The sequence below is a fragment of the Saccopteryx bilineata genome, chromosome 10 (assembly GCF_036850765.1).
Source record: "Saccopteryx bilineata isolate mSacBil1 chromosome 10, mSacBil1_pri_phased_curated, whole genome shotgun sequence".
Lineage (NCBI taxonomy): Eukaryota > Metazoa > Chordata > Mammalia > Chiroptera > Emballonuridae > Saccopteryx > Saccopteryx bilineata.
In genome coordinates this window covers 51,390,350-51,403,468 of record NC_089499.1, presented here as the reverse complement: position 1 = coordinate 51,403,468, position 13,119 = coordinate 51,390,350, and the positions used below count along the sequence as shown (strand labels likewise).

Here is a 13,119-nt window from a genome sequence, read left to right as displayed (position 1 = left end):
GAATATAGCCCTTTAAAGAAGTAAGTCAAAGTTTGTGTCATCTTTGTTTGATATTTAGAAACCTAAAATTTTTGTAATTGATATTTGTTAAGAATAGTCTGCATCCACCTGACACGGCAGTGGCACAGTAGATAGAGTGTGGACCTGGGACTGAAGACCCAGCTGCAAAAACCCAAGGTTGCCCTGGCCGGTTGGCTCAGTGGTAGAGCGTCTGCCTGGCGTGCAGGAGTCCCAGGTTCAATTCCTGGCCAGGGCACACAGGAGAAGCGCCCATCTGCTTCTCCAGCCCTCCCCCCCTCCTTCCTCTCCTGAAGCCAAGGCTCCATTGGAGCAGAGTTTGCCCGGGCGCTGAGGATGGCTCTGTGGCCTCTGCCTCAGGCGCTAGAATGGCTCTGATTGTGGCAGAGCGAAGCCCCAAGATGGGCAGAGCATCACCCCCTGGTAACATGCCGGGTGGATCCTGGTCGGGCGCATGCGGGAGTCTGTCTGACTGCCTCCCCGTTTCCAGCTTCGGAAAAATACAAAAAAAACATACCAAAAACCCAAGGTTGCTAGCTTGAGCAAGGGGTCACTGGCTCAGCTGGAAGTCCTCCCCACATATACACTCCATCAATGCACGTATGAAAAAGCAATTAATGAAAACCTAAAGTGCCTCAACTACAGGTTGATGCTTCTCATCTCTGTCCCTCCCTGTCTGTCTGTCTCTCTCACTTTCTCACACTAAAAAAAAAATAGTCTGCATCCTTGGTTAGTTAAGCAGTAAATATGTATTTATCATTCTTAAATGAGTTATAAATAAAATATTTTTTTCTACAATGTCACCTTAAAACAGCGGTTCTCAACCTGTGGATCGCGACCCCGGTGGTGGTCGAACGACCAAAACACAGGAGTCACCTAAAGCCATCGACTAAGATTGTAGTATGTATTTGGTTTCATTATTGACTACACGTACTTGTATCCTACGACCACTTCCCTCTCTTCCAAATACAACTAAATACTGTAATATGTTTTGGCCTCCATAATATTGCCATTAATGAAATTTTTCATGAGGGATAGTTCTTACTATGGACTAAAATAGAATTTTTTTTTAAATTGGGTTTTAATTACCTCCTATTCTAATCATTGGTTTGTTGTGCCAAGCCCAGTACCCCCCCTAGAGGGAGTATAAATTGAGGCAAAGTGGCCAAGGGACACAGACAAGTATTGCAGGAGAAGTCGGAGAAAAGGAAAACTTGATCTTGGCTCTGAATTACTAAGTCATGATATATCTTTAGTCTCTTAATTGTTTACCCCAGTGCTTCTCTTTTCTTTTTTTCTCTGCAGCCCTGAACTTCTCTTAGATTCTTTTCCTGCATTAACTTGTTTCAGATTATAGGCCTAACTTAGAATTTATAATATCCCAAGTATGTGAACTTTTCATCAGACTTATTTCTTCTGATGCTTATCTTACCTCTCCTATACTGGGTTTTGTTTTGTTTTTTCATGTTTCCCAACATACTGTCTTCTCACATTATTTACTGTAGCTAGATTAAAATACATACCTTGAAGAAGAGGGGAAATCACTTTTAGCCACATGCAGGTTGTTAGTAGCAGCTCCTCTTTCTTCACATATAGTCAAAGGTCCCAAAAAGCCATTTAAACTCTTATTTGCTTCAAACACTAGTTTATGAGTCAGTACAACAGATATTCTTTTTTCTATTACACAGATGACAAAACTGAGACTTTGAGACATTGCATAAAGGACTGCATATGCCAGTGTCAGGATTCATAGAACTATGGAGTAGGATAAAGTCTAAAGAAAATTTTACTTTTAGGAATTTAAGGTCCATCTATAAAAGGTGATTTTTCTGAGATCACCAAATTAATTAAATTGTAGGCTAGAACTGAAATTTCCTAGCTCCTGATATAGTACTTTTTCCTTTTCATTATTTTTTTTAGATTTTTAAAAAAATTACTGATTTTACAGAGGGCAGGGTGACAGCAAGAAATATCAAGTCATAATTGCTTCACTTCAGTGGTTCATTGCCTGCTTGTTGCTTGTCGTATGTGCCTTGACCGGGCAAGCTCAGCATTCCAGGTCAGCTGTGCCACCATAGGCCAGGATATAGTACTTTTTTCTTTTCCCAAGTTAAGAAGCTGTGTTACAATAAAATGGCAGGGTTTTTTGCCACCTTATTTTAATTTGGGTTGGAGGTAGAAGATTTGCATATAATGCAGCTACCGCATTGATTCTCAAACATGTTGTTTGTATAGTTAAAATGTGTTTGTATATTTATTACCTTTTTTTGCCTGTAATTTGAAAATAAAACTGAGGGTGCCTAACCAAGCAGAGGTGCAGTTGATAAAAGCATCAACCTGGCCGCCTGACCTGTGGTGGCACAGTGGATAAAGCGTCGACCTGGAAATGCTGAGGTCGCCGGTTCGAAACCCTGGGCTTGCCTGGTCAAGGCACATATGGGAGTTGATGCTTCCAGCTCCTCCCTCCTTCTCTCTCTCTGTCTCTCTCTCACCCTTTCTCTCTCCTCTTTAAAATGAATAAATAAAATTAAAAAGAAAAAAAAAAGCATCAACCTGGGATGTTGAAATCTCAGGATTGAAACCCTGAGGTCTTCGGCTTGGTTGTGGGATCATAGACATGACCCCATGGTCACTGGCTTCAGCAAGGGTCACTGGCTCAGCTGGAGCCCCACCTCGCCACCAGCTCAAGGCACATCTGAGAAAGCAGTCAATGAACAACTTAAAGGCTGCAACCACGAGTTGATGCTTCTCATCTCTTTCCCTTCCTCTCTGTCTCTGTCTCTCTCTCTCTCTTGCTTAAAAAACAAATACAAAAACTGAGGGTAATAATCATACCCCACAACTTTCTAATATTCTTTCCTCATTTCCTTTTACTATTTTGGAAAGTCACTCAAGAGAAGGAAATTAAAATATAGAAGTATTTAAGAATAAATTCAACTTATAAATAACAAAATTTGAATCGTTAGTAGGTTCAGAAATTGAATTAATGATTATTTTCTTTTAACTCTAATTGAAATTTTTCTAGCATATTTTTCTCTCTCCTTAATCAAGTTAAATTTATCTACGTATTGACTTAAAAATATTTTGACTTTAGAGTTCCATATATCTGTTACCTTCCATTATTTAATATGTTATAGAGCTAGACTGGGTTGAATATATTCATTTCAGGATGTTATTTTAGATGCTTGTTTTTAGTGAATCTGAGTCTGAGGGTTATTGCTTAAAAGAAGAAATTTTGGCCTGACCAGGTGGTAGCACAGTGGATAGAATGTTGAACTGGGATGCAGAGGACCCAAGTTCGAAACCCGGAGGTCGCCAGCTTAAGCGTGGGACATAAACAAGACTCCATGGTTCTGCCTTGAGCCCAAAGGTTGCTGGCTTGAGCCCAAGCTCTCTGACTTGAGCAAGGGATTCCTTGCTCTGCTGTAGCACCCTCACCTTCACCCCTCATCAAGGCACATATGAGAAAGCAATCAACGAAGAATTGATGCTTCTCATCTGTCTCCTTTCCTGCCTCTGTCCCTCTATCTCTCTGTCTCTGTCACCAAAAAATTTTTGAGGATATTTTTAAGCTGGATTTTAAAATGTTAAGCTGTGGTTAATAGGATGGAAATAGTTATTAACCTTCTGATAAGATTTGAAATAATATTGTTGCCCTTGAGGAAAAGGAGGCATTGTAGTGTGACAATACAACTAATTCATTCTACTTTTTGTGTCAGCCTAAGCAGAAAGAGATTTTTTTCTTTAAGACTTGCTTATTTTTATCATTTTCACATAATTTCAAAAAATGTCTAAAAAATAGACCTTTCTGGGAAAATATATACATACCTTTTTGGCCCTAAATTAGTGTGCATATTTGTCCTTACCTTGAAATCTTGTAATTAGGCCCTAGATTCCAGATTGATTTTTATATTTAGGGAAGCCATTACCTCTCAATAGGTTTTCTTATGAGAATGAGGAAAATAAGTGTAAACTTTCAATGTAAATACCTATAATGTTGCCTTACCTATGATGGTGCAGTGAATAAACATCAACCTGGAATTCTGAGGTTACTAGTTTGAAGCCCTGGGTTTGCCTGGTCAAGGCATGTCGGGAGGTGATGCTTCCTGCTCCTTCCCCCTCTTCTCTCTCAAAGGAATAAGTAAAATATTTTTTTTGTATTTTTTTTTTTTTACTTTTTTGTATTTTACTGAAGTGAGAAGGGGGGACAGGCAGACAGACTCCCGCATGCACCCGACCAGGATCCACCTGGCATGCCCACTAAGGGGTGATCATCTCTGCCTATCTGGGGTGTTATTCCACTGTAGCCGGAGCCATTTCTAGTGCCTAAGGTAGAGGCCATGGAGCCGTCATCAGCACCCGGGCCAACTTTGCTTCAGTGGAGCCTTGGCTGTGGGAGGGGAAGAGAGAGATATAGGAAGGAGAGGGCAAAGGGTGGAGAAGCAGATGGGCGCTTCTCCTGTGTACCCTGACTGAGAATTGAACCCGGGACTTCCACACGCTGGGTCAACCGACCAGGGCTAAATAAAAAAAAAATTTTTAAATACCTTGCTGTTAACATGCTTGGAAAATTGTATTCGTAGTAAAAGTGGTCTTAGTGTTCTAGTGAAAATTTAATGATGGATGGTAGATGTTGTAAAGCCAAAGGAATGAAAAGACAGAGGACATTTTGAGAAAATGTCTTGATCATATGTCTATATATTTACTTAATCTTTTGTCAGAGACCGAAATTGAGGAAGAGATTGGCTTTCTGTTGATTTGTGAAGTTGATCAGAGATTGCTCCTTGGCTGAGTTGCTGTCTGCATAGGCTGTTAACAATTGTTTCTCAGGCAGCAGATCTTGTTCATCAGGATTGCGTCATTTCTGGGAGAATGGCCAAGGTCCACAGCCTCAGTACAAAGATTGTCTGAAGTATATGAGGCCTGTTTTCTTTCTGAAGCGGCACTCCTCTTCCTGCCAGTCCTTTTTACAGGATTACTGAAGCAGACTTGTTCTGAATTTCTTTCGTTGGATCGGCTATTTATTGGACTCTTTTCTCCCAGCTGCTTCCTGCTCACCTGGCTGATGCAATTTCTTTTTCTGAAATCTCTGTTGGAATTGTTCTTAACACACTCTGTATTCTGAGAGTGACCAGAAAGATCACATGGGTCTTGTGCTTTCAGCAAGTCATATAGAAATGAGACTGTCAGGATGACAAATACAGACTATTGACCATTTCTGAGCCCAATTAGAAAGACAAGTGTGATTATAAGCTATTTCTAGTATGTTCTATTTAACAGCTTTTTCCAAAGAAACTGTAAATGGTGACTTCTCAAAAGAATACTCAGTACTGGAAGACAGGCTAATTGGTTCTACTTCTGAACCCAAGAACATTCTAGTGTTTTTGTGGATTCTGATGCATTTATTTTCCCCCTGCTGTATACTCATATTTACTTCTCTTTTTTCTTATTCATTACTGCTAGAGAGGAGTCTACACCTCTCTTGGTTTTTCTTCCTTTTACTGTTACCTTCATCCTTTTGTAATTCCTAATAAAATCTTTATGAATTGTTTTCCAAGAATTGTTTATTTTCCAATTTTTAATAAGTTAGAAATTCATAAAATAAGGTAAAGTACATTTCCTGTCCTTGGTAACTGAAATACCATGAACAGCTCTTTCATATATATGGTATATTAACATTTTAGGTGTTAACACCTCATTCTGGCTAATGTTTAAATTTCACTTCCCCCCAAAAGTCCTAAATATTCACCTATTCTACTTTACCTTTTTGGAAGGTAGATAATTGATTAAGGCTTTATTTTTCCTTAGGTTTCTATTAGGGAGTTGACCACAAATAGAAATAACTCCCTTTCTGTCGATCTTTTTCTATAGTAAGACAAGAGGGTGTGAGACAGAGTGGGGAGGGGAAAATGAGCAATATGAACTTAACTGGATGATAGTAGGCCCTAGACTGACTGGAGAGTGAGTAATGAGTAAAGAAAAAGGTTTTTTTCTTTACCTATTTGATGGGTAAAGAAAAAAACCTCTGAATTTAGGAGAGGTCAGAGAAGAGGAGAACCACTTCCTGGAAGAGATAAAAAGAAGAAATCCCTTGGAAAATGGGAGATAAGTCTAATTTAAAAGAAAGAGAAGGACTATCTATCTAGTGACATAATAAAATATTTACCACTTCTTCAGTCAAGAAAATCATAATTTTCCTTTACTTTTTATTATGTCTGGCTTTACAGAAAAATAGGATGTAAAGATTAAAGACAAAAATGATAGTATTAGATGGAACATGGGATGGTAAACGAGACATACAGAGATGAAACACACTTGTCATTAAAATAGTATTTCTGTAGAATTCTAGTCTGTGAGTCCATCAGTGTTATTTCTGTACTAATTTGTTTCTCAACTTTTTCTAGGTCTTCAGAACTACGGATAGATAATTATTTTGGGACTTCATATTCAGAGGTCTATAAAAACTTGACTGGGCCAAATTTTTAAAGGTTTAACTTTTCTATTTTGATTCATAAATCATAAAATCCTATTGAGATAAGAATGATCAAAATTTATTCAGCAAATATTTTTAAATACCCTCTGTGTGCTAGGGTCTATTCTGGACATTGAAAATATAATAGAGGATAAAACACAAAAATCCCTATCCTCACAGAGGTTATATTCTGGTAGGAAAAGGAAGACAAATTAGAAGTAAAGATCTTGAAATTGTTTCACCCAGTGACAGTGTTAATTCTCAGTCGCTCTAGGACGCATCTTTAAACTATGTGATAGATGAATAACTACTATAATTACTAAGCTTAGTAAACAATACTAGGAATCTATTGTCTTGGCTCATAAAACTACAGCGGTGCCTTGAGATACGAGTTGAATTAGTTCTGTAACTGAGCTTGTAAGTCACTCAACTTGTATATCAAACAAATTTCTCCCATTTAAAATAACTGAAATAGATTTAATCAGTTCCAGCCCTGTGAAACATTCCCAAACCATCCTAAATTATGAAAAAAGACATGTTTTTAATTAAGAAACACACATGTATACTTTACCAGTGCATAACAAAATATATAAAAGAAAAGAAAAAAGTGTTATTTAGTACTGTATTCTTACCTTGGAGACAGACGAGTGCAGCTAACAGAGGTGAATAGTGGAGGAGGGAGGAAGGAAGGGATGCAGGCACTGTAGACATGTAAACTAAAATTGCACTTTCTTAACACTAAATGTAAACTAAAACTGCATTTTCTTTACTTCAAACAAAACTAAAACTGCACTTTCTTTACTTAAAAAGAATCCACAAAAACTTAATTGTAAAAAAAAAAACACACTTTCTTAACTTTAAACTTAACCTAAGTTTAACATTACGTATTTTTCATTTAATCATCACCTGTTTTTGCCCTTTTGGCTGCACTTTCGACACTTTCACTTGCAGGACTTTTGAATAAAAATCTATCCAAAGAGGTTTGCTTTTGCCTGCCTTTTAAAATATTATGGAAATGTGACTAACAAGTGTTAAGCAGGACCAGTTTAAACTTTGGGTGTTTCTTTTCAATGAAACTTGAGTGCTTTTCCCATATTGCCAGCATGTCTTTAATTTCACTTGTAGAAATCACTTCCTCCGACTCTACCTCCTCCTCACTACTAATCTCTTGCAGAAGCTCCGTATGTTGCATCATCCTGTAGCTCCTTTAACTCCTCGTGTTCCTCAACGAGCTCATTTACGTCACCCTTATCTACCTCCAGACCCATGACTTTCCGAGGGACACAATCTCCTCCAACGCTTCTACCTCTGTCTCGGTCTCTGGTTCAAATCCTTTGAAGTCCCTGTCTACAACATCAGGCCATAACTTTTTCCATGCCGAGTTCAAGGTTCTTCTTGTAACCTCTTGCCATGACAAGTCAATAATGTGTAAACATATCATGATGTTGTAGTGATCTTTCCAAAACTCTCGAAGGGTTAGGTTTGTATTCTCAATCACCTCAAAGCAGCAGCAAAACAAGTGCTTTGTGTAAAGCTTTTTTTTTTATCCTGAAGCTGGAAACAGGCAGTCAGACAGACTCCCGCATGCGCCCGACCGGGATCCACCCGGCATGCCCACCAGGGGGTGATGCTCTGCCCATCTGGGGCATTGCTCTGTTGTGACCAGAGCCATTCTAGCGCCTGAGGCAGAGGCCATAGAGCCATCCTCAGCACCCGGGCCATCTTTGCTCCAATGGAGCCTCGGCTGTGGGAGGAGAAGAGAGAGACAGAGAGGAAGGAGAGGGGGAGGGATGGAGAAGCAGACGGGCGCTTCTCCTGTGTGCCCTGGCCGGGAATTGAACCCAGGACTTGTGCACGCCAGGCCAATGCTCTACCCTGAGCCTACCGGCCAGGGCCTGTGTAAAGCTTTTTAAAGTTGGAAATGACCTGCTGATCCATAGGTTGCAAGATTGCAGTCTTGTTGGGTGGGAGGTAGAGGACTTTCAGGACTTTCAGGAATTTGAACCCAAAGAGAATGTCATCTTCAAGACCAGTGGGCTAGAGCATTTTCAAGGATTAGTAATGCTTTCATCGGGAGTTTATTTTCTTGAAGATATTTCTTAACTGCAGGACCAAAGACGAGATTTACCCATTCAGTAAAAAACTGCCGCGTAAGCCATGCCCTACATTATTGGTGCACCACATAACCTGCAGTTTTTCTTTAAGAATCTTGTGAGTCTTAAACGCTCAAGGATTTTCGGAATGATACACTAGCAGTGGCTTTACTTTATAGTCACTGCTAGCATTTGCACACAATGCAAGGGTCAGACGGTCCTTCATGGGCTTATGGCTTGGCAGCTTCTTCTCTGTGGTGATGAAAGTCCTCAGGGGCATTTTTTTCCAAAACAGTCCTGTTTCATCACAGTTGAACACTTGTTGGGGGATGCACCCTTCCTTTGCGATAAGCACAGCAAAAAGTATACGATGTACTCCTCAGCTGACTTAACGTCAGCACTTGCAGCTTCACCATGCCTCACCACCAAGTGGATGCCAGATCTCTTGTTAAAATTTTCAAACCAGCCGTGACATGCCTTAAACGTATCTTCTGCCTCTTTTGAGGTTAATAGTTCTTTCTTCTTCAAGTCGCAGTAAATAATATGTGCCTTTTTGCATATTGCAGTCTCCGTCACTGTATCTCCTCCCAGCTCTTTTCTCTTTCACCCACACCAGCAGAAAAGCTTCTCCATTTCTTCATGGATATTTGTCCTTAATTGGGACAGAACTGTAATTCCTTTTGCTGGATTTGCGCTTTTGATGGCATCCTTTTGTTTAAGGATGGCACAAATTGTAGATGTATTGCAGTTGTACATCCTTGCCAGTTTAATCACTCGTACACCACGCTCATGTTTTTCTATTATTTCTTGGTTTACTTCTATCAACATCATTCTCTTCTCCTCACCACTGTCCTTTACACTCACTTTTTTTGGCCCCATGATAGCACACAAAAAAAGTTAGTAAAAAATGCAAAACTGATGCAAGAACAAGTACAGTGCATGAGATTCAACTTGGTTCTGCGGGTAACTCGTGAGAAAGAACGAGATGCTGGTGTTGTGCTGCTGATACTGGACCCGTATGCCAGCGTGCCAACTAGTGGCAACTTCCCGAATCACAACTTGTATCTCAGAATTTCACTCTGATCTCGAACAAAAATATGGACCAAGTCGCAGCTTGTATCTTAAAAAATTCGTATGTTGGTCTGCTCATATCTCAAGGTACCACTGTAGTGCCATTATAATAAAATATTGTATATAGATGGTCTGTTAAAAGCTCTTTGGTTAACTTTTTTTTTTTAATTTAGTTAGAGGAGGGAGGCAGAGATAGACTCCTGCATAAGCCTCAACAAGGATCCACCCAGGAAGCTCACTAGGGGGCAATGCTCTGCCCATCTGGGGCCATTGCTCTGTTGCAGCTGGAGCTTTTACTTAGCACCTGTCAAGGAGGCCATGGAGGCATCTTCAGTGCCCAGGGCCAACTTGCTCCAATCAAACCATTGGTTGCAGGAGGGGAGGAAAAGAGAAAAGATAAAAGGGGGATGGAGAAGCAGACATGCCCTTCTCTTGTGTGCTCTGGTCAGGAATCAGTTGTTCTGAGGATAACCACTCATACGTGTCTTGACTGGAGCAGGGGGTCCCCAGTGACCCTTGCTCAAGCCAGCAACCTTGGGGTTTCAAACCTGGGACCTCAACATCCTAGGACCTAGGTCAATGCTCTGTCTACTGTGCCACCACTAGTCAGGCTTAACTACTTAATGTTTTTGTTTTCTTTCTTTCTTTTTTTTTTTTTTTTGGTGACAGAGAGAGGGACAGACAGGCAGGAAGAGAGAGAGCTGAGAAGCATTAATTCTTCATTGCAGCACCTTAGTTGCTCATTGATTGCTTTCTCATATGTGCCTTGACCAGGGGGCTACAGCAGACCAAGTGACCCGTTGCTCAAGCCAATGACCTTGGGCTCAAGCTGGGAGCCTTGCTCAAACCAGATGAACTTGCACTCAAGCCTGTGACCTCGGGGTTTCAAACCAGGGTCCTCTGAGTCCCAGTCCGACGCTCTTATCCACTGCACCACCGCCTGGACAGGCTACTTAATGTTTCTTAAAGTTTTTTCTCAATTATCAAAATTAGGGTAGAATTTCATTAAGGAATGTATTGATCATGTATTAAGGAGATAATTGTCTGAAGTAATTATCCCATCTTTTTTTTTTTTAAGTATCTTTATAAAAATTACTCTCAGAAAAATAACTAGCAGTGTACATTTATAAGTTGCCTCTTATCTAGAAGCCTACTTTTTTGTGTGGATATATAATAGCTTTGATAGAGGATTTTTAATGGTGCTGAGTAACTTTTTTATTGTTCTTTACTGAAAAGATAATGCATGATTCAGACTTCTGTATTGGTCAGAAAAAGTATGATTATTATCAGACTGTCTTGATTATTAAGCCAGACAGTTTAGGGCTTTTTTCTTTCTTTTTCTTTTTTTAAATTTTTATTTATTGATTTTAGTGAGAGGACAAAGGGAAAGAGAGAGACAGGAACATTCCTGTATGTGCCCTGACCAGGAATCGAACTGGCCACCCCTGAGCTTCCGGATGGTGCTCTAACCAACAGAGCTGTCCGGCCTGGGCAATTTTTTTGTTTGTTTGTTTTTTTCTGAAGCTAGAAACAGGGAGAGACAGTCAGACAGACTCCCGCATGCGCCCAACTGGGATCCACTGGGCATGCCCACCAGGGGGCGATGCTCTGCTGCGACCAGAGCCACTCTAGCGCCTGGGGCAAAGGCCAAGGAGCCATCCCCAGCGCCCGGTCCATCTTTGCTCCAATGGAGCCTTGGCTGTGGGAGGGGAAGAGAGAGACGGAGAGGGGGAGGGGTGGAGAAGCAGATGGGCACTTCTCCTGTGTGCCCTGGCCGGGAATCGAACCCAGGACTTTTGCACGCCAGGCTGACGCTCTACCACTGAGCCAACCGGCCAGGGCCTTTTTTTTCTTTTTGAATCGAATTATACAGTGATGCTAAAATTAGAGAACATTGAACCAACAATCCCGAATATTTAATTTGAAGTGTTCTCTCTTCTCTTATATGCAGATTTTTATTTCAAATTTCCAGAGACTGTGCTTAAATCTCTGTCTGGATATATAGTGTTCCATAAAGTCATGGTGCACTTTTGACCGGTCACAGAAAAGCAACAAAAGACAATAGAAATGTGAAGTCTGCACCAAATAAAAGGAAAACCCTCCCAGTGTCTGTAGGATGATGTGGCAGCATGTGCACATGCACAGATGATGATGTAACACTGTGTATACAGCGGAGCAGCCCACGGCCATGCCAGTCGATATGTGGACGGTACAGAGGAAAGTTCAGTGTGTTCTGTGGTTCGTTAAATTCGAATCCATGACCAAAGTGCAACGTGAATATCTGCACGTTTATAACAAAGCGCCACCACAGAGGAATAACATGACTGGGTGAGATAAGCAGTTGAAGGAAACCGGCAGTTTGGTGGAGAAACCCTGTTCTGGTAGGCCATCAGTCAGTGATGAGTCTGTAGAGGCTATACAGGATAGCTACCTAAGGAGCCCAAAAAAATCTGCGTTAGCCCACATCGAACTGCACTGAATAGGTATGAAACTGGGAGAGTTTTCCTTTTATTTGGTGCAGATTTCACATTTCTATCGTCATTTGTTGCTTTCCTGTGACCAGTCAAAAGTGCACCATGACTTTACGGACACACTGTATTGTTAGTAAAAGGAAACATTTATGTGTAAAATGGGCCCAAAAGCAGAAAAAAAAGCTTTTATAGACTTTGGGGAAGAAATAAATAATAGGAAGATTTGCTCTTTTCATTTTAGTTACAAGTCTTAGCAATGTGACACCTTCCATTGAGTAGGAACTGATCTATTGCCACACTCATATTTGGTGAGTCCTAGCACCATTGGTGAGATCAAGCTTTTGCATAGAGTAGGTGCCAGGGAGAACTCATTTTATAGCTATTCTAGCATTCTAAAACGACATAAAAAACTACTACTGTCTTTGTGTGCCCTTTAAAATCTTGGCTTGGTTCACTGTTCAAAATTAGATTTTTTTAATCCACATTAATTTGCTTCAGGTATCAAAATAAGATTTAAGTAGCTCAGGTTGTCTACCATTTAAAATTTGTGTTATCCCCTGGATTGACTCAATATCACATACTTTTTATTCCATTTAATTTTTTTTAGTATAAATAATCATTTATTTCTACCATCTTATTGTTTTATCTTTAACCAGTGTATCAGTCATGACTCTTTGTAGTCTTTTTTCGAAGATATCTTTATTAATCTGGGTCTTGAATGTTGACTTTTCTTCCTACATAAATGCTTATTTCATCCTTTAATAGTTTTTTTTAACTATATAAAGCCACTGATGTAAAATCATAGTTACCTTTTCCACTTTGCACTATACCTCCAAATCTCTTAATCTATTTTTGCATTTTTACTCTTCAGTAGTTTGTAGTCTTTTTTTCCTAAATTCCATTGGTTATATAAGGTCAACTCGAGGTATCCTTACTACTTTTCCATACAAATTTTCTGATCTTTATCATGAAGCTGTACTTTGTGGTTTATATT

At 40.0% G+C, this 13,119-nt stretch overlaps 1 protein-coding gene across 4 annotated transcripts in view; it reads left to right on the top strand.

Moving 5' to 3' along the window:
- SETD5 (SET domain containing 5) overlaps positions 1 to 13,119 on the top strand; it is a 99,948-nt gene that overhangs the window by 37,382 nt on the left and 49,447 nt on the right. The window lies entirely within an intron of this gene.